The 22310-nt window shown below is 38.6% G+C and overlaps 1 protein-coding gene across 2 annotated transcripts in view; it reads right to left on the reverse strand.

The window, feature by feature from the left end:
- Window positions 1–22310, reverse strand: part of EPHA3 (EPH receptor A3) — a 405788-nt gene that overhangs the window by 362704 nt on the left and 20774 nt on the right. The gene's annotated exons all lie outside the window — the stretch shown is intronic.

The following is a 22310-nucleotide window of genomic DNA, read 5'->3' on the forward strand; positions in this document are numbered from 1 at the left end:
TCACCCCAATCCCCCTCCTCTGCCTGATCTGTTCCTTTGCTTTTTGCTCTCTACCCAGTCTGTTACTGCACTTTCTGCTCCTTTCCCTACCTGTTGCTTCCACAATCTGCCATGTGCCACACAGACACTCCCCATGACATATGTTGTCGTATGAATGCTCTACTCTACCTTGACATCATAGCTGCTTTCCTTTTTCTCTCCTCATAAATGACTCACTTCCTCTCCTCTAGCCTTTTTGCTCCTCCATTTTTCCACCCTTTCTTTCTTTCCTTTTTTTTCAGATTATTCCCTTCTGGATCCGGTCCTACACAGATTTATAATGGACTTTTCCAGAATAATCACAATACTTTTTTTGGAGCGTAAGACATATAGGCAACTGTTGATCTTCTGGATCATTGTGTACACCAGGGATAGGAAACCCCCAGCATGAGCCAATTAGTGGCATACAGAGACATTTTCCTTGGCACACCAGGCACTCTCCTTTTTTTTTTCTCCCCTCTTGTTGTTGTTGTTGTTTCTTTTTTCTTCTTTTTTCTCTTCTTTCTTTTCTTTCCTGGTTTTTCTTTGTTACTTTCTCCTTTTTCTCTCTCTCCTCTCTCCTTTTTTCTTTTCTTTTTTTGCTTTCTTTCTTTTTTCTTTCTTCTTTCTTTCCCTCTTTCATTTTTCTTTCTTTCCTTCTCTTCTGTCTTTTCATCTTTTCTCCCCTCTTTTTCTTTCTCTCCCTCCCCACTTTTTCTCTTTTTTCTCTCTCATCACAACATGTTTAACAAAAAAAAATACACAACAACAAAAGTAGTACATGAAGTTTTATTTAGTGTCACCAGGTTTAGAATTTTTGGAAAGGCTGGTATTTACTGTAAAAAAAAAAAAAAAAAAAAAAAAGCAAAATTTATGATTATTAACTATATTCATATGCAGCATGTCTTGCCACGTAACCTCTGCTCCAGTTTTGTTTTTCTGGCATGCCGGCACTCTAGTACCTTACAAGGTAGACATTGCAGTTTTTTTGGCACTCCAGCCAAAAACTCTGCCTACCTCTGGTGTACACATAAGAGATCTTGTGAGACGCCTGATGGCTGAGAAGCCCAATTTGAGAGCGAAACTGCTTTTTACAAGTTTCACAGATCCATATGTTGTCTGTCCTGTAGTCCAAATTTACAGCATGCTGCTTTCTTCTTTCTCACTTTGCTTCCATCCTCTGGATCAAAGCCACTTCACATTAAACTGTACCCCGTGCCAGATGTTCCCTGCAGATAGAACAGGATTCTGCACGCTCCTCCCAGCTTTCTACATGGATGTGTAACAACTTCAGATCATTTTTGTACACATCATGGTACCATCATAGTGGTCAACCCTGCTTTCCAAAGCTGTCTCAAATCTCAGTCTACGAAATATTCTTGGGGATACAGTCTTCTCCCATTCTCCTGACATGGCCAATCCACTGCAACCTTTTCTTCTTGATAGTGGTTTCTAAGCATCTATCTTGTGCACTCCAGTATCTCTGTGTTTGGTTTTCTGTCTTCCCACTTTATTTTCAGGATCTTAGATGCAGACATCTTGTGTGGAAGCTGTTCAGTCTCTTGATATGCCTAGCATATGTAGTCCACATTTCTGAACCATAAAGCAGGGAAACATAAATAAGAGTCACGGCACAATAACACTCATGGTACTTGATGAACAACCTGATTAATATGAAATGGGTACGTGATCACTTATTCCAATGTGATCTTTCTTTCATTATTCCTTTCTTTTTTTTAGAAAATATATAATATGCTATAGGTGTTTCCATCATCTCTTGCAGCATTGTGAACACTGAAACAAATCATTAATTCAGTTTTGTTTTAAGAAATCTTTACATTCATTAAATGATTCTGGCCACTGCTAAGAGGCTACAGCACTTCCTCCATTGACCAGTTCTTCCTCAAATAATTTAATACATTGTTCTTCTTTATTATGACCTTTTGATACTTTTCCTTATCATCATTTTTATACTGTTATAAATCATCATGTAATCTTTCCAAGCCCTAATAGTCATCCATAAGTTGCTTACCCCAGTAATCATTGATTGCTTATTGCACTTCTGTTTTCATTCTGTCTTTTCACAGCAAATGCATTTGCAGCCATTTGGGACCAATAACAGATTTTCTAGTGCCTATTTCCTATCTCTGTCCTTTCCATCCAGTACATTATCCCACTGGATTTGTCCCCCAATTTCTTCCAAGGTCACAAAATGTGTTTAGCTGAAATTTAACAATTTTACATTTCATTTAATGTTTTTTTTTCCTTTTACCAAATAGTCAAATGCATCATTACCTGTACTCAGGACAAGAGAAATGAAAAAGACCCATTCTATTATCTACTTAATTCTCAAACTCATTGCAGGTATTTTCCTTGAAATGGACCATGTTCTCAATTACATCAATGTAAACCTAGAATAGCTCTTAAGGGAATAGAGTTATACTGATTCAAACCAAAGAAACAAAGAAAATTTAACACAGTGTAGTAGGGGGTTAGATGGTTGTTGTAAGTCTGTAGCAGGGCAGAGAAGGAAATATTATATATTTCCCTCTTATCCTATCCCATGGGTGCCATGTCAGGGCACCCACTGTGAATTCAGAAAAATTTGGCTCTGTTTAGCATGCGAAATGGCTACAAAAACAGGCCTCAATGCATTTAGTGATTAAAAGGATCAAGTTTCTGCCTGCATAACAGATCTGGTCTGTTAGTCCCCAACCAAGTTCCCCTTTATCAGGTAAAACAGAAACTAACCCCTATCATGAACAGAGATTGCCTTAACAAAGTGAGAACATTTGTGTTGATGCTGTAAGAACTCTAATTATATGTAGGATGTTAAATATCTGCTACTCAAGTCATTTCTGCTTGCATAAAGTCTACTGTTCGTGAACACACAAAACTGGTAAATGGGCATGGAAAAAATTAATAAAAAATAAAGAACTCAAAAGAAAGGTCAGATTCTATGCACCTAATCTGTTTCCATAAATGATGGGGGGAAATGACAGAAAAAAACAGAGACCTATTCACCAAATGAACTTAGTTTTTACACAAAAAGCACTACAAGTGGGCATGCCAAAAGCTGTTTACATTCATTCATGGCAATGCCATCAACTCGACTGCTTAACTAAGTTAAACACACATCATGTTTGACCAATATTTGTAAATACCTCTGTATGCACCAGTGAGGATACATATGGTTTTAAAAAGTTACTTCAAAACATGTCAGACATAATCAAATGTAAATTTTATGTCCAGTATAAAACAATATAGCAGACACTTCCCAGTGACATAACTGCATCAACCCACTGAAAAAAAGCCCAAAGATAGACTCACCTTCCTATGATCCCAGCACTCTTTAATCTGAATTTCAAAACTGAAGAAATTATACTCTTTTGTCATAACCTAACAGTTTTGTTTCCTTCTATAACTTTAAAATAGAGTCCTGCCACTCCTCACTCTCTTCAGAATGCCTCACTCTCTCCTTGGATTGAAGCATGACTCTCCGGCTCAACAAACTATTTTCCCTATCCAGATCTCACCATCACTGGTTTTCCAACTTAATATAACATGAATTGCACAACACTCAGTTTACATTCATCAATATTATTAACTGATCTAACTAAGCATGCAATTTGATCATAAGTGTGCTGTCTCCCACTTTATAAAAATCACCTACAGTATTGGCAAAGGCATGAACAACAATGGAATTTAGTAAGATGATATCAGGGTATGTAAGTCTTTCCCCAAACCCCATACAGTTAGCATCACATCAGACTAACGTTCAATCCGGAAGCCTTTTTCTACTCTCTAGTTTCTCCAGACTCTCAAGGGTATATATGGAAGTTGCTTTCTTCACCATTTAAAGTGCTTTATTGCCATGACTTAACAGAAGTGTATGGCTTTACATCACTTTAAAAATGGGTAAAGTGCTTTAAAAATGGTACAGTGCTTTAAATTAACTCTTGTTAAATGAGGTATTAAATTTAAAGTTAGCAACCTATATCACTTTACATAACTTCTGTACATTGGTCAAATTTCTGGCCACTGGAGAAGGGAGAAGCTCCAGAAGGCAGCGGAGTGTTCCCTGTCTCCTAGCTTGGAAAGTGCAGGAAGGCTAAGAGGCCCTTTGCCCTCCCTACTCCCCACCCCTCACTCCCCATGAACACACACCAAACACTGCACTTCTGTCACGTTTAAGAGCACTGTAAAATTTTAGTGCTATTAAAAGTGATCTAAATTACAGTGCGGTAAAATACACATGGAACACTTCCGTACACACTCTCAATGTATACATATATTGTGAAGAAAAAGAAAGAAAGAATGTTAACATACGTTTAAAATAAAGCCATGGTCTTTGCAGGAACAGAACAATGAAGTAGCTTCCACCCTCTGTGTCTATATGATCCTGTCATTTTCCACATCAGTTCGAAGAATTGGCATAACTGTGCAAAGCCCTTTTTTCAATTTGTGGCACTACTCAGCAACGCTTGCATTTATTGTGTTTAACAGCTTTTAACTCTCTCTCGCTTCCTTAGTGCTATGGTGACATCTACCATTTGCCTCTCCATTTACTAGTTTGTAAGAGGAGCTATTTTGCCTACAAAAGATTACTGGGTTAGAATTCAGACAGTCCATGAAAGCCAATGGTACTGTAATGGGGCAGGGTTGCAGCTGGGCTCCACATTCTCTCTGTGAACTGCCTCCCTTACCACCTCCTTCTGCCCCTTATCCAAATAATACAACAATACCAATTCACTTAGTGTTCACCCCGTAGATGTTTTCATTGTAGGAAAATGTTCTAATTTGAAAATCATTTACTGCTGAATAGATGCCACTGAATTACAGTCCCGACAGGAGGGAAAAAGAGTTCAGCTCCTCCACCAAAAATTCCTTCAGGCTACAGCGTATTTACATAAATGCTCTGCAGTTTGTACATTTATTACTGGGTTTTCATAATAAATTAAATTACCTCCATGGATAGTATAGCAAAAGGTTGCTCAGGTAAGTCACCAGTATATCTGGAAATACACAATATCAAGTTCCAGCAGCAATACTAGTACAACTGCTTTTCACATGTTATAGGATGTGTATAGTATGTCATTGTAATTTAGTGCATCACACACAATTAAAGAGAGGTGGTATGTACAGAGACTAGGTCTTCCAGAAGGAACTATCCTGGGAGTGATTTACCCTGATTGTTCCCAGGTTATTTTTCTACTGGAGCAGCCATTTTTACCCTGAGATAAAAAGCCTGAACATCTGTATGCTTGTGTTTCTCCTGGAATAGCTCTCCCAGGAGAAACTGAATGTCTGTACAAGGCCAGGAAGTTCATATTTTGGCTTTTTGTGACTTGTACTGTGCGAACACAATACAGATAGATATAACAACTAGGAGGGGGAAAAAAGTTTGACTTTCTAGAACAAATTTACATATAAATTCAAAGGAACATAAGCCAGTGGATCAGCTGAAAAAGCAGTTTGAGTGACTACTGCTTCGAAGAAGAATGAGTTGGATGTGTAATGGGAACTGGGAGTCCATGAACAGGTGTCATTTTTACAGAGACTCAGAAGGATGGAAGGAGGATTGATCCCCTTCCTCTTAGTGGGACCCTTGTAGCATACTCTCTCCAACCCAGACCATGGCTTTGGGAATGCAGATTTCAGGGGAAAGCCAGCCAAAGAATGAAGGGAATAAGAACACCTGTGTAAAAGCAGTTTAAACATGGGTCTATGGGATACCGATGAGTCAAGCTTCTTTCTACAGTTTTCAAACTGGACATTGTCTTCCTTGTGCTTTGGGTGTCCCCCCAACACCTTTCTACCTGGCTTTTTTTATCTGAACTCCATTTCATCTCTCCCTCAACCTCCCTCTTTTCTCTTCTGTCATAAATTCTTCACTTTCCACTATGATCAGTTTTCCCCTCCTGAATTTGGTTAAGACTAAGGGATCTAAACATTAAAATAATACCCCCAAAGCAGGGCAAACATGAAACTTCCAATACTGTGTCTCTGTTGGTATGTTATATCTCTCTTCCTGTTAAGTGTCTATATTGATTACTTAAAAAGAGATCACTTTTGGGCAGAGATCTTCCCTCATCTTAAGTCTGCATTGTGTCTAGCATCATTGTTGACTGATTGACCATGAGGTACTATTGTAATAATAAATAATAATAAATGAAAGACCAGAAACTGGTCTCTTTCCGGTTACGGGTGTACAATCAATTGCCTACAAAAGGTTGCATTCCAGTTGAGGGCAATTCCCTCCTCTGATAAAAATGGGTTTGGACAGCACAGAATGAGTGAGGATATGGTTTCCTACTTCCAGGAACCAAGATGAAGTAAAGCCTTAAACCCATGGAAATAAAGGGCCTGTAATTCCATATATCTCTTATGACCCCTTTCCCATGCATGAATGGTTCTGTCAGGATCCAGGATGGTGTTTGTTATAGCTCTACAGCTCTCTAGACAAGGGACAAGTTAAGTTAAAACTGCTTAAAGGCAGTTTCTATATTGAAATATCCAGCAGGTAGCAAAGCCAGAATAGCCACATCCCTATTCCACCCCTCTGACTCCGTTTCTGCTACCCCACATGGGCTTCTCTGCATGCAGGCAAGTTATAAATGAACATGGCATCAGGATCTAGTAGGACTGCCCTAAAATACCTATGCAGGAGCACTTTTAGCCCCACTGAAAACTTCCAGGTTCTTCTGAGTGAAAACTACATTTCAGTTTAAAGTTAACACACACAGTCATAACTTGTATTTCAGAATTTAAACTAACTCCAATAAAACCATCCCAGACATGGTTGTAGGTGAAGTGTTGTTAAATGCTGTATCTATGGCAGTGGCTAATGTTGTACACTTAAACCAGAAATCAATGGTAAGGAAAGATTCTTCACAGGAAAAACAAAACAAACAATTCTTGCCCAGTCTACACAGGTTATAGTGTGGCTGCTAGCATTTAATATTTGGAAATCAAAAAATAGTGATAAATCTATAGTATTAGATAAAGCTGAGTATATATCTCACCTGTAAAAAATGGTTATTTTGGTTTTAATTTGTCATTCCATTTTAAATACAAGAGCCTATACAGAGCTGTTCCAAATTTGTTCCCCGGAGTCTGAACAAAAATCAATTTTCAGTCAACTGTGGAAGAACTGAGTCAAATGTCCCTACTTGCCCAGTGACTGTTCTGTGACCAGCTCATAAATCACATTGTAGAGCAGTGTGTTAACCTGTATGTATACAGGCTAAGAGACAACTAATGATCATTCTGCATGTCTTTATTCCCCTTCTGGACTTATGAAAATCAACATTTTCAACAGCTGGAAAATGTAGTTCTAGTCTGACAGGCATCAGGAAATGGATGATAGGTGGCGAAACCAACACAGACATGAAAAGACCAAGAATCACACAGTGTGGTAGAGCAAAACTCACTGTGTATATGGATTCTAAAATAGTAAGTACTGTACATGCCATGTAAAAAAACTGTGACCATAACGTGTGTTTCACATTATGGATAACAGTAGGTGCACCTACACGTGAGTTTTACCATGGAGCTGGCTAATTAACTCCGCAGTAACGTGTCACTATCTACATGTATTAGGGCACAGTAAATTAATTAACTCCACAGTAATTAGTTAGGGACAGTACTATTTTATGGCAGAGTACTTAACTCAGCCAAACTGTCTGTGTAGATGGTGATACCTACACCTGGCGTGAACTGTGCTGGAGTTTATCATGTTGCCTTAATGGCATGTGTAGATGCACCCTGTATGTCTTAGTCATAAACTAAGAGCACTATGAATTAATTCCAAAAAGAAAAAAAATCTGGCATAACACCTTTTAATCCAAAGGGACTTCAGAAATTTAAGCTTTAAAAACACAGAACACTCATGTTAGTACTATTTCACTTGATTCCAAAACATTCATGTCTACAGGGTGGAAAACATCAGCTACTTAAGAAAACATGAAGAGCATAATCAAAATTTACGGCAGATGGTGATGAATATCACCAGTTCTACTTGAAAGAGGTTAGGAGATGAGTTCCACTTGTACACTTTCAGCAGCACAGTGCCTCCAAAAACCATGCAAGACTGATTTAATACAGTTCTAAAAGGAACAGTGCCACCTGCTGAATCCCCAACACAACCTCCTGGAGCCTGCAGGCATTGATAGGGATAGGAGTGGATGGGCCTCGAGAAGACAGATTGATTCACATCAACCCTGTTCAGCTTGTGAGAGATGGCAAAACCACAGGGCAAAGGGTTTGGCTGCAGACGCCAACTTCAAAATTTACAATACTTTCCCTGTCTTCACATTAGAGAGGCTTTCACATTTTTTGCAAATACAGTTGACTGCCTTCTTCTTTTTCAGTTCCAGTTGCCGATATGTTTAGTGCTGCTGCACGTTTTTTCAACAGCTGCAGCATTCCACCCGTAGGTGACTGCATTGGAAGGAGGCTCAAGCGATTCATGTATGAATGATGTGGAGAGTGCTCTGGATTCTTCAGGGTGAAGGAGGCCATGTAAGTGCAAGATGATATCTGAGAAATGATTAAGTCCAGCTGAACAGGTTTTAAAACTTTCCCCAACTCACTCACAGCCTCCTCAAAAGATACAAAAATCTGGAAGTACTACACCACTGGCAATGATAGATATCAAGCTAATCATAGGGGAGTTACTATACAAATGAGAGGACACCGTTTTAGGAAGGGTGTGACTACATTAGCTAAACCAGCCGTGTAACTTTCTTACTAGCAACCCAACTGAAATCCAATAGCCAGATGAAATGATTGAATCACAATTCCTTCCCTACTTCCCTGGATCACTGATAAACCTTTCTCTCCACTTCCTTTGTGGCTGCCTGTTCCTATTCTGTTCTGAGCATCTCTTCAGAAACCCGACAGGATTTGGGCTACTGCTGCTTCCAATTTTAGTTATGTTAGAGGCAACAGAAGGCATGAAAGGGTGGCTATGGTGGCATAGGGCAATTCTGAAGCACCAATACCAGGAGGAGAGCTAACTGAAACTGCAGAAGGTAGCTTTTCTCAGTTGCCAGAAGACAAGAGGATGCCAAGGGAACAAGCCAGTGCTAGCAACAAGAGGGGCAGAAGGGCCCTAGGACCAGGCCAACAAAGAAAGAAAGAGGTTCTTCTAAGAGCAGAACTGCTGCTAGGGACAGGTGGCTGAACTAAAAATCTCATAACGACAGTTATACAGCATGGCTTTTATGGCTGGAAGTCTACCAGTGAGTTTGCTGCTGAGATACCATACATACAGGCTGGGGAACTCCCCTCTTGTCAGCACGGAGGTGGAAAAGGATCTGGGAGTCATTATTGACTCCAAGATGAACATGAGTCGGCAATGTGGGGAGGCGGCTAGGAAGGCCAACTGCACCTTGTCGTGCATCCACAGATGCATCTCGAGCAGGTCCAAGGAGGTGATCCTCCCCCTCTATGCAGCACTGGTCAGGCCGCAGCTGGAGTACTGCATCCAGTTCTGGGCGCCGCACTTTAAGAGGGATGTGGACAGCATCGAGAGGGTCCAGAGGAGGGCCACTCGTATGATCAAGGGACAGCAGGGTAGGTCCTATGAGGAAAGGTTGCGGGACCTGAACCTGTTCAGCCTTCAAAAGAGAAGGCTGAGGGGGGATCTTGTGGCCTGTTATAAACTGGTTAGGGGGGATCAGCAGGCGCTGGGGGAGTCCCTGTTCCCCCGAGCGCTGCAAGGAGTGACCAGGAACAATGGTCACAAGCTGGCGGAGGGAAGGTTTAAGTTGGACATCAGGAGGCGCTACTTCACGGTCAGGGCGGCTAGAGTCTGGAACCAGCTTCCAAGTGAGGTGGTGCAGGCTCCCACCCTGGGGGTTTTTAAGAGGAGGTTGGATGACCACCTTACTGGGGTCATTTGACCCCAGTGCTCTTCCTGCCATGGCAGGGGGTCGGACTAGATGATCTGCTCAGGTCCCTTCCGACCCTAGAAACTATGAAACTATGAGATGACACACTAATTTTCTGGCATCGGCAGCAAATGCTCACAGTTTTTGATCAAGCAGTCCAGGCTTCAGTTCCTGTTGCTGACAATCAATGCAGGGGCATCATGTTATACTACTTCCTTACCTCAAAACTAGAGTACCTAGGGATCTGAACAAGCATGATATTGCAAGGTTGCTGGCAGAGGCCTGGGTAGACTCAGACTACACAACAGCTCAGGAAGTTAATAATGCATTCTTTCTTTACCAGCCAGACTCAAGACAGCTTACCAAACATTATACCGCCCTGTGTATAGATGTGTTTTATGGGTGTGTCCAGCTGAGCACACATGTGCAGTTTGCAGCACATCAAAGATGTCCTAGGTGCTCCAAACCACACGTGGTGCAAGTGTACCCATTCACCATGCTGCTAATTTGCAGCAAAATGCCCAAATTTGACACTGAGAGATCCCACTGTCAAAAATAACCACTATTGAAAAAGGTGGCATGGCACATTCATCAGCAGCATGCTCTGCCAAAAATGGAGCCTGACCATCTGGAGCCACACTCTGGCTGCTGGTCAGGCTCTGTTCAGACAGATTGGCACTGCTGCTGCTTCAGGAAGCCCCCAGGACATCAGGTGAGGCTGCTGGGGTCAGCACAGGTGCTGGACCCAGCTTCTCCTACCCTACCTGGGACAATTTGGTTTGCACTAGCACAGACTTGCAGCTGTATGCCCTGGGGCACAAAGCAGTAGCACAAATATGTGCCACTGCTAGCTGTGCCACAGAGAACACACGCCCCTGCACATGCATGCTCATCTGGACACACCCTATAGTTCCTCATTTAAAAAAAACAAAAACAAGGCAAACTGTTTACAAAAATAATCACTAATTGCTAGACAGAGGTCAAAAAGTAATTTATTTGCAAGGAGAAAGAATGTACACTAAGGTGTCAAAGTGATCATTACTTGAGGTAGCCTCCAAGTCTTTATAAAAGTGTGCTGTCTTACAGAGGCAAACAGCAAAGCATATTATATATCTATTCTACCCAGGCACTACATGCTATATTCTCAATTCCATTATTTGCCAATAAGTTTCAGTTGTAAATTTAGACCATTTATCCATTTACCTTGAGGTTTCCTTTTAATAGGTAAACTTTGTTTTTTGCTACAAGCCATTCAGGCACAAGCAAACTAGCATGAAACACCAGTTATTTCTATAGAGAAAGTCATTTAATTTTAATTGTAAGAATTTCAGAAAACCAGAATGAATTAGTTGTAAACAAACACATTAGATGGTGACAGTTATTTTGCAGTGATATCAATGTTATCAGCAAGACAAATGATTTATGAAGATTGTTTTATAGACATTATAGCCAATATTTTTTGGCTCATATATTTTACCATTTTTCTCTCAATGCATGTCATTATGAATATGATCTAGTATTTACATTTAAGATATCACAAAGCATTTTTCTTGTGTTTCCCCATTAGCTTTAGCAATTGATTGTTTTATTGCATTTTAGGCAAATAAATTCACCACAGCAGAAAATGAGAGATGATAGAGAAATGCAATAATAAAGCCTTCTTTAGTAAGAGAAAAATACCTAATGGTGATCATTTTTCTGATAACTTCTCACAAATGGTCTGCATTTATGCTGACAGACTGACAGAAACGCAGTTCCTACCCGTGAGGGAAATGATACTGTTTCTAAGTTTTGGAGTTAAAAGGAAATATGGGAAGTTGGAACACATGCAATACTAGTTCTAAATAAAATCTTTATTTAGGCCTTAGAATAGTAGCTGAAACTTGCTGGTTTTTGAAACCACAGAAAAATGATATCCAACTTGCAACAACCTACTACACAAATAGCACAATGATTGATTATATAACTAATTAAAGAAGATGGTTGTTCAATATTTTATCCCCAAACTGAAAAAGGATATTGCGCTTACTGCACCCTTCTTTGTTGTTGCTGTTGTTGTTGAAGTATTACTACAATTAATTTGGAGTGCCAGAGAATAGAATGAAAAAGATTAACGTTAACAAAAGTAGCGATCCTTGCTATAGAAAGAACTATTCTGCTTGTAATTAAAATGTTTTCGATTACTTTACAGAAAGTTATCAAAATCTTTGAAAAGCTGACAGAATATAAGCATTAGCACAGTCATCTAAAAGTATAAAGGAACACTTAGATTAAAATTAGAATTTAATATAACAGTCAATTAATTATGACAATTTTTGCATTTTTCATTCACATTTTAATGAGTACCTTCTTTTTAAATAGACGTGAGCGACTCTTTAGACCTGGGAAAATACTGCACAAGTATGTATGAATTTAAAAAAAAAATATTTTTGAACTATTAGTCACCCTCTCAATTTTTTTTCCCACTCAGCTTTATCTAAAATAAGAAAGTTATTTTGAATTTTTTTATTTAAAAAACAACTGAAGGTAAGAAATCAAAGCCAACTAAGGTACACAGAAGTTAAATCCAGCCCCCCTGCTTCTATTCTAAGGCTGTGAATATGCATCTGATACGCAAAATCTGGGCACAAAAGAAATTCCTCAAAAAATCCAGACCCAGACAAACAAAACACAACACATGCACCACCATTTTCATCTGCATTCTACACTTGGAGCTCCAAAACTCAAGTGGCTATGAAGAGGAAGAAAACTACAGAATTACAAACCTGGAATTTTACTTGAGCTATGTGCTAGCAAAATGAAGTAGACAGTCTGAAAAAGTTTCCACTTTGCAAACTGAGCCGTGACTGCAATCATTTAAATGAATGCTATTTTGTTTATTTAGAAATAGAGAAATTTTAAGTGTCTCATAGAATTACAAAACAAAATTCTTCACCTTAAGGGTATTAGACATTAAACAAAACAGTGTGCTAATACTGAGAAAGAAGTTTCATTCCAAAGGAATGACACTTTACATACTTTTATAGTCACAAGAAATATATATATAAAAGAGGGTCTACCTGATTAAACAGAAGTTTTAAAATTCATACTCAATTTATCTATCTATCTATCTAGATAGATCTAGATAGATAGATAGATATCTCGCTTTATATATATATCTATAGATATAAGAGAAGCTTTTTAAATCCATACCCAATCTATAGATCTATATAGCTGTAGAGATATAAATTGGGTATGGATTTTAAAATGTCTCTAATTTAATCAGGTAGATGCTCTTCCTTTTTGGAAGAAGATCAAGTATGCAAATACTCTATTTTAGATATAGATCAGACATCAAATTTCGAAGTTACCCAGAATCCTGAGATACAAAATACCAAAAATTAAAAAAAAAGATTTTCTCAATCAGCTATTCAGTATAAGACACATTTAGACAGTGATTTACAAAACTAGAAACTTATGTGGTTATTTCTGACATGCAGTTGTCAAAATATTCTGCTTGCATCTCAAGCACCACTTGCACAAATCCTGAAATCTATGAGGAAGATCTACAATATATACAGTTGGTAGGAGACCAGGCCTCAGACGTAACATCAATAACCTTGGTATTCAATAAAATGAGTTATCTTTAACTAGAGCCAATTCATTTCTACTACTATTGAACAGGAAAATGCACTGTTTTAGGAAGTAAAGTATATGCTTCCATTTTGTAGCAGTATTTAAATATTTAAAATATATAAAAGGAGATATTTTCTATTTTAATCTTAAGTTTTATTTTAGTGCTCTTCCTATAACTCTGTTTAATCTTTAAGCCCTTAATAAACATATAATGAAAACCTACACAATTAATGCATTGGGCTATATCCCCATTTCAGATAGGGGGAAAAACCAAAGGCTGACAAAATAAAAAATTTTCAAAGCCGATTTGCCACCATGTAGTCAGTTAACTTTAAAGGTGTAGTAAAGATGATTATTTATGAATATATATAGATAAAAGAACGTAGATGAATATATGTTTTCATCTGTAACTGCTTTAGAAGCTAAGGAACCAATTTCAATCATCTCTGCTTTCAAGAACCTCTACCATCGTTTTGTGCACCTAGACGTCACAAGCACTGAAGTCATTTTTTGACGCCAGCACTAATTCTACAATGCACCTTGGTGGATAGCCCTTTTCCAAGTGGTTTTTGATTAACAGCCATTTTACTAAGACTTTCTGTAACACAGACAAGTTCAACTAGGAAGATTTCCTTTCACCTCACCTAGTCATGAATGACATCCAAAAGCATATTTTATAGAGATTCTTCTTCAGACCCGCTCTTTCTCAAATCCCACGAAGAAGGCCAGAAACTGTACAAGGTGCCAAGTATGTCAGCAAAAGACAGGAAGCAGAACAAGTTTAGTGTGGGCTGTCATTTTCAGAGTTTGGACTTCAGGGCAATAGAAATGTCGTTCTAAGATGTGAAGAAAATATATCCTCTTTTCACAGTATTTTTATAAAAGGGGGAAAACCACATAAATAGTCTTCTTTATTCTAGCCCTGCTTTGGCACAGCCCAGTTAAGCACATGCTTAATTTAAATCACATGCTTTTAAACAGAAGGAAATCAATGGGATTATCACATGTGCTTACCTCTTTAGCTGAACAGGGAGATAGTTAAGCAGAGGCATAGCAGTGCAGCTCTGCACTCAAAGCAGCTACACAGTATGTGAGGCAGTACTCCTGCTGCACCAACCGCAGCAGCACAATCAGCTGCTGTTGTGGCAACAACTGTTCTGCACCCAAGGTAGCACCTGGGACTATAAACCTGTCCCCTCCCCTGTTGGCCAGTTATGCTACTATAGTTAAGCACTACAGGCAGTCCTCGGTCTTACAACACAACTGGTTCCTGAAAACCACGTCTTAAGTTGAAACCTAACTCGGAACCAATTTTCTCATAAGAAACAATGTTATAAATGGGGGATTGGTTTCTGAACCAAGGCCCAATACCCTATTTTCACTAAAAATACCCCAGAATTTTGTAATCAATCAATTATAGAATAATATAATAGAGTAATATAGTTACATTGATGTATTTATATTGTAAATAGCAATCATATTGATTTGGAAGGATGTCTTTGAGGTGACTTTGCTGGACTTTTTGAAGGGCTCTTGGTTGGACTTCTTGAAGGGTTCTTGGCTGGAGTCTTCTCAGGAGTCTTGGCTGCAGGTTTTTCTGGAGTTTTGTCTGCTTCCTTTAAGAAAGTGTCCAAGGAAGTTTGGACAGATGTTCTCCAGGGAGATGAGTGACTCAGCGAACTTGTTTGCTGGCATGACTTTGCATCAGATCAAGCATTGTAAAGTCGAAACCGATGTCATAAAGTTGAAACAGGGTGTCAATTTGTAAACATTGTAAGTGTGAAATGCTATAACTTGAAATATTGTAAGTCGAGGACTGCCTGTACTTAAAAACTTTGCTGAATGACGGCTTCATGGGGGCCTCATAAGAGTCTAAGTTAAAGATGAGTGCAGGACTCCTGGCACAAATAAAGCTTGTAGGACCCAGCACTACATTTCTCTCTGTGAATATTTTTTGAGTTTGGGGCCTCCTAGTCTCCTGTACATGTACTGTAACCCCTCTAGGCAAAAAAACCCAAAAAACAAAACAAAACAAAAGGTTATGGGAGGTAATGTAATCCAGGGACATGAGCACCAGGATACATGTTGGGTAGTTGTGAGTTCTAATCTTGACTTCAGCAAAGATTTGTTGTGCTGCTTTGGGTAAATCACTAAACTTCATCTTCCTTCATTTTCTCACCTGGGAAAACAGCAGCTACAACTGCTTAGCACACAAAGCTGCTCTAAGCATCCAGTAGTGTCTGTCAAGGGCTTTATAGACTTAGAAATGCTGGTTTGTGGAATGGTGGGAACATCATCCAATGCAATGGTTCTCAGCCTTTTTATATTCAAAGCACCCCTTGGAAATGACTATGGAAAAATATTAGAGAAATTCTTCTTTGGCAAAGAACTCAGAAGGACCACATTAGGTCAGAACATTTTTAACACTACGGATTCCTGTTTGAAATCTCTGGGTGCCTATACACATGCAGCAAGGCTGCTCTGATTCACTCTAATTACAGCACATCAGAGCAGATTTGATTAATCGAGTCTGCTGGAGCATGGTAATTATCACACTCCAGTACACTCCAGTGTCACATGTATCTGCATCCCCATGCTGAAAAATGGTGGTGGGGCACTAAAACTTGTTCAATGAACTTTTGTTGAAGTGCTGCCGCTGCCATTTTTCAGCATGGGAATGCTGATACACGATACTCCAGGAGCTTTAGTTAAAGTGCCCTCCCCACACTCCCCAGAGCACATCTATAAACACCTTCTGGGTTTATCTTGTGAATCATGTTTGCGCACCCTGGTTGAGACCCACTTATTTACAGTGACAAAATATTTTATCCTATTGAAAAATCTGAAGGAAACTTAACTCTTCATTTAGGGTTTGAATCCTGCTCCCATTTTAAATCAACAGAAAAATGCCTATTGGCTGTATTGGAGCAAGAATAAAAAATATTCCAGAAGCTGCACAAATTGTACTTCTTCTTCTCCAACTTCCTTGAGATACGCAGCTGCCCTCATACACAGGACTATGAGACTGAAAACAAAAGCAAGGAGGAGGCAGGAACAGTTATCTCAAAATTTTCAAAATCAGTTGCTTAAAAGTGTGGTACTTGGATCTACAGCCAGAGAGAAAAGGTCAGAGGAAAATAGGATGAAAATATTTCGTCACTCTAGATCAGTGATTCACAACCTGGGGTGTTGCACAATGTCTCATAATGTGTGCAAAAATAATGAACATCTATAACTATCCAGTTAGTGTGGAGCTAGACCAAAGTGGCCCCATGGTTCAATAAGCTACCTCCAGATGTAAAGCAAGTCATCCAGCCTTTGAAATTTTTGCCTATACAGGAAGTCCTCGACTTACAACATTTCCAGTTACAACGTTTCGCACTTACAAGGTTTATAAATTGACACCCTGTTTCAAATTTATGATGTCAGTTTCGATTTACAATGCTTGATCTGATGGGACGCCATGCCAGTGAACAAGTTTGCTTTGTCACTCATCTCCCTGGAGAACATCTTTACAAAATTCCTTGGACACTTTCTTTAAGAAAGCAGACAAGACTTCAGAAAAACTTGCAGCCAAGACTCCTGAGAAGACTCCAGCCAAGAACCCTTCAAAAGGTCCAACCAAGAACCCTACGAAAAGCCTAGCAAAGTCACCTCAAAGGCGTCCTTCCAAATCAGTATGATTGCTATTTACAAAATAAATACATTAATATAGCTATATTACTCATGTAGAATTGATTGAGTACAAAATTCTGGGATATTTTTAGTGAAAATAGGGTATCAGGCCTTGGTTCAGGAACCAATCCCCCGTTTATAACCTTGTTTCCTATGAGAAAATTGGTTCTGAGTTAAATGTTTCGACTTAAGACACGGTTTTCAGGAACCAATTGTGTTGTAAGTCCCAGGACTGCCTGTACTTTGTTAACGTTGATTATAACCAAGGCAGCTGATCTATGAATAGGTATGATTTATTGGAAATAAATGCAAAGAATGGCTGTTTACTAACAGAAAGACAAAATAAACACACAGTTTCCCTATTTCTGGTAACCACAGCAAAAATAAACAAATTCCAGCAGCAAATAAATGTAAGATAGATCAGTCCATCTCCTAATCAGAATGTGGGCAAAAGGTTGCATTTCATATTAGCAGTTGTGTGCCATGAAGATGCATTAAATTTGACCAAAGAACATGTAACTAGGGTCAGAGCCTAGTCATCTTAGCCATGCAAGAGATCATGTTGAAACGAACATGAATATTCACGTGAATATGCAGAGTAGGAATCAGGCTCTACTCTTTGTCCTGTATGAATTATCCATCACATTAGTATTGTACATTACTGAAGTGACTTGCCTTCTCCTCCCAACCCCCACATCTGTGCTGCTATAATTTACGTGAATTGCAGTTAATGATCACTTGTGTTATGCTTAATCAGCATATCAATAATATCCTCTGCAAAGACTAAGTAGTTCTTCTTTTTTTTCCTTTTAATGAAACCTATAGAAATGGAACTGGTATTTGACTGACTGACAGCACAAAAGGTTGCATATGCAGGTGCTAGCGATGGTACTAAGGAATAGGGGTTTTGTGGCTGCTGCCAATCATGTTCAAGGATAAGCAAATCCAACTATTACATTTCTAATTCAGTTGCTTTGCTTTCTGGAGGGGCTGATGCTTTGTCTTTAACTGTTTTTAATGAGATTGACCAGCTTAGTGTTACTGATGCCAAAATTGTGGATGTGTGGGATGGTTCAAGGAGTGATCACATTTTTACAGGGTGATATTATCAACCAGGGGCTAAAACACTGCCATCAGAGAATTATTATGTGGGACACAGAAATGTCTGAATACCAATGAGCTATAAATCTTAACATGAATATTCAGGAATTTCTGAAAGCTGCTATTATATATCCCCAAGTCAAATCAGATTTTTAGAATGAGACGTATTAGAGAATACTGAGCATGACAACCGAGGCCTGTCATTTTTTTTAGAATCAACTGTCAACAGCTCAGCTAGCATGATTAACCTAGAAAAAGTTTTAGACATTGTTTAATAAATCACTAGAAGATTTCATTTAATTTTAATTTTATTTTATTTAAATGTATATTTTATTAGTCATCCTCCTCAGCATACTGGCATTTGCAGCTTCTGAGAATACTGCTGGATCTTGGAAAAGAGTTGGCACAATACCAACAGTCTCATTTGTGAATCACAGCCTCAAGTGTAGCTCTATTAGCTTTACCTTGTAAATCACCAATGCGCTATTAGCAATGTTTCAATATGATGTGACATCTTTATTATAATGTTTTCCACTGAAGTTTAAGTTAATAATTTTAGTTAGCTTGAAGACAGATGCAGCCGTATTTACAGGTTTTAATTAATATAGTATAAATAAAGTGCTATGTAAAGGGTGTTTCTCTTTTCCACGGTTATTTGACTTCTCTTTTCAATCACTTTTATGGTACAATGCATGCTAAATAGGAAAAAAGGTGGTTGGTCTAATTAAAAGATATGACATCTACCCAAAGAACCTTGCCTGCCTATGCCCTTAGACCAACACCGCTACAACCAAAACCCCATGCTAAATAGGATACTTTTTACTTCTTCTCTTGTTTTCTATTGATGTTTCAATTTTTATAGCAAAACTTCAGTGCACTAAGGAAAATAGTTTCAGATCTGGTTCTCTTACACACACAAAGAAACAAGACATAAATGAATTTACTGCCTTGTGACTTCAGCCTAAGGATTTTATTATCTTGCAAGCACATCAGTACAATTCAATGATTTACCTCAGCTTTATTCCCCATGGATATTACGATAGGAAGGAACAGCACACAGAAGAAAAGCTTGGGCAGACTTACCAAAACCAATACTGACTTGCAAAAACTAATAAAAATGCTCTGAGAGATCTGGGGGTGCTTTTATAGTGGAAGGGAACCTAGCAAGTTTGTTTTTCTTGCAGCCCCCAGCATGTCCTATATCATTCCCCTGCCAGCTGCTTTGCCTCTTGCTGCTTTAGGTATCTGAGACAGGAGGGATACAGCTGCAGGAAGATCAGAGCAGCATAGGAGACCAAGTGACTGCCAAAAGAACAAAAAGTGCCTTTGTAAAACAAAACACAAAATAGACAGCTAAAAACTGATGAGCTAGGAAATTTCTGGGGAATCCCTTTCTGGGTACCCAACTCAACAAGGTTTCTCACTGGAAAGTCTATGGAAACAGCCATGGGATATACGGATTCTAACATCCAACTTCCTACTTATTTTCCATGAGACTTGGAACCATTTTTTTAAGGCTTTTTCTGAAGAGACAAAAGATAGATGCTCTCTGTATAAACATTGTAAAATATATTAATACTGTAACAGAAGTGAATAGTTTCAAAACATTTGTTACTTAAAAGCAGGCTCTAGCCATTATTTACTAACTGAATCTTGTGAGAGAGAGAGATACCCATGCTGTAAGCAATGTACAGAGAAAGACTAAGAGCAGACAAGTTAGTAGTCTTGAAGATACAGAAGGGGTCACACTAACTCTCACAACTAGAGCTCTAAAATTCACAATTTCCAAGCCTACAATAAGACCAGGAGCCAGCTTGTCACAAGGAAATCAGTGCACACAACCAGAGCCAGCAATTTTTTCAACAAGTGCATCTACACGTTTAGGAACCTAAATATAATGACTACGTTTTCACTTATCCAAGCCATCCCATGAGGAACTCACTATATTGAGTAGGTAAAAATGTAATACTTTAGATGAACATTAAACATATGATTTAAAAAAAAACAACACCCCTTGTCATTACTATTTTGAAACCTAACTATTCTCTGCAGGCACAGTTTTGTTTCACAGATGTACAATGTCATAACTCAATATCCTTCAAGCAAATTCTGGATGGGGAAAAGTGCAGAAATCGCACAAAAATTATGATTCATGAGGACTTACTGCAAGACGGGAAAGATTTTCTGAAGAGTTTAGCCTCCAAGAACAGGTCCTATTTAGGTGCCTAACTACCTGGTTGGTGGCCAGAATCTTTTCATGAGCACTCAGTGCCTGGCAACTCCAATAGAGAAGGTTGAGTCATGACAGAGTACATCCATAAAACAAAACAGACATAGAAGTTGACAAATGATCGATTTTAGTATGATTATTTTAAAATGTTTTTAATTACGTGCTAGACCACTGAAATCTGAGATTGCACATGCTAACACCTTCTGACCTGCTCGATACCATGCTAACCATTTTCAGTCATCCTACACCCACATAAATACCAGAGCCCTGACTCAAATCATGCTACCAACCATTCCAGAAAAAATGATGAATCGTAGTGAATGTGATAATCTAGAAGATTTGGCATTCCATCAATTGCAAGCTGTGGTAGGAAGAAAACCAGACAAAAGTTGAGTGAACCATCAGCATGTATGATATGAAGCAGCCACAATAAGGAGGAGGTAAAATTACCTTAGATTTTGTGATCTTATTTCTCAGTGAGCTAATGCAAAATTGCACTTAAGCAATTTAGACCTAATTTTCCTCAAGACTATGATCTGGAAGGAAAAGAAAAGCCAAGAACTCTATTCTGAATTTTAAAAAATGATATTGCTGAACTTACTGTGAGATGGACAAAGGCCTCAGATACATGAACGCAGCTCAAAATGAAAATAGGATTAATCTCTATCTCCATCAAATTCAAGCACTGAAATTCTCTCCCAAACTATCATTGTATTCAAACAGCAGTCACAAAAGAAAAAAAAAGTTGTTTTGGCCACCGTTTTCCTGCCCGATCTTCAATGGAAAGTAGCTGGGGCCAAAGATGGAAAGGAATCTTTTAGTATGGCCTGCAAGAGAATGGCCAGGGGTAATGGGATCAAATGGAGACAGGAGAGGAGAAAACATTTAACAGAGGATGGAAGCAAACTTTCCTACTGGTAGATATATTAAGCTTTGGAATTCTTTCCCAATGGGAGGCAGAGAAAATATTCCTGCTTTTTAACTGTGACCATACAAGAAACTAGATAAAAAATGTACTGGTGGGAACAATTCTGCATCGTCAAATAGCAGAAGTGGAGTACTGCTTTAGCCTAACCAGTACTTATCAAATATGCCATTTCTCCATCTGTAATTGTTATAGCAGATAGAAAAGAGATAAATAGCTGTTTCACCAAAAAAAAAAGTATTTCATATGGTCATATTACACACACATCTCTTGCTCGTAAGATAAGTTACCTTTTTAATAAGTTTAAACACTAAAAGCACAGAATTCTGGAACTAGATTCTTTCACAGACCCAAATAAGAAAGTCAGTTTTATTTCCTGCAGATAAAAGTTGCAAACATACCAAGAAAAAAAATCCATAACAAAATTAACCAGACATTTTCCTTTCCGAATGAAGTGGTCACTAACAACAGATCACCAGAAAGGCACAAAATAGATATTTTAACATCTGTTGAAAACCCTTTACACATTGTCTTATTACTTTCATCTGAGTGAATCATAAAATAATGTTAGAGCGTGATTCTACCCTATGTTGCAGAAACATACACATAGTTGAAAAGCTGGGAAGGATCTTTGCAGATAATTTGCATAAAATGGGAAGTCCCTCCCCTTTCATTCTTTCTAATCAGGATGATCTCACTAGGGGATTACATGCAGCATGGTCAATTTTCTAATGAAAAGGTACCATAGTAATATAGCACAAACCATAAATTTCAACTTTAGAATAGACTGTTTTTGATGCTCCAAAGATCCACAGCTATTGCACAGTATTCTCTGAAGAGGAAACAATGG

Source organism: Gavialis gangeticus, unplaced genomic scaffold (genome assembly GCF_001723915.1).
Source record: "Gavialis gangeticus isolate Ggan-Ray unplaced genomic scaffold, GavGan_comp1, whole genome shotgun sequence".
Lineage (NCBI taxonomy): Eukaryota > Metazoa > Chordata > Crocodylia > Gavialidae > Gavialis > Gavialis gangeticus.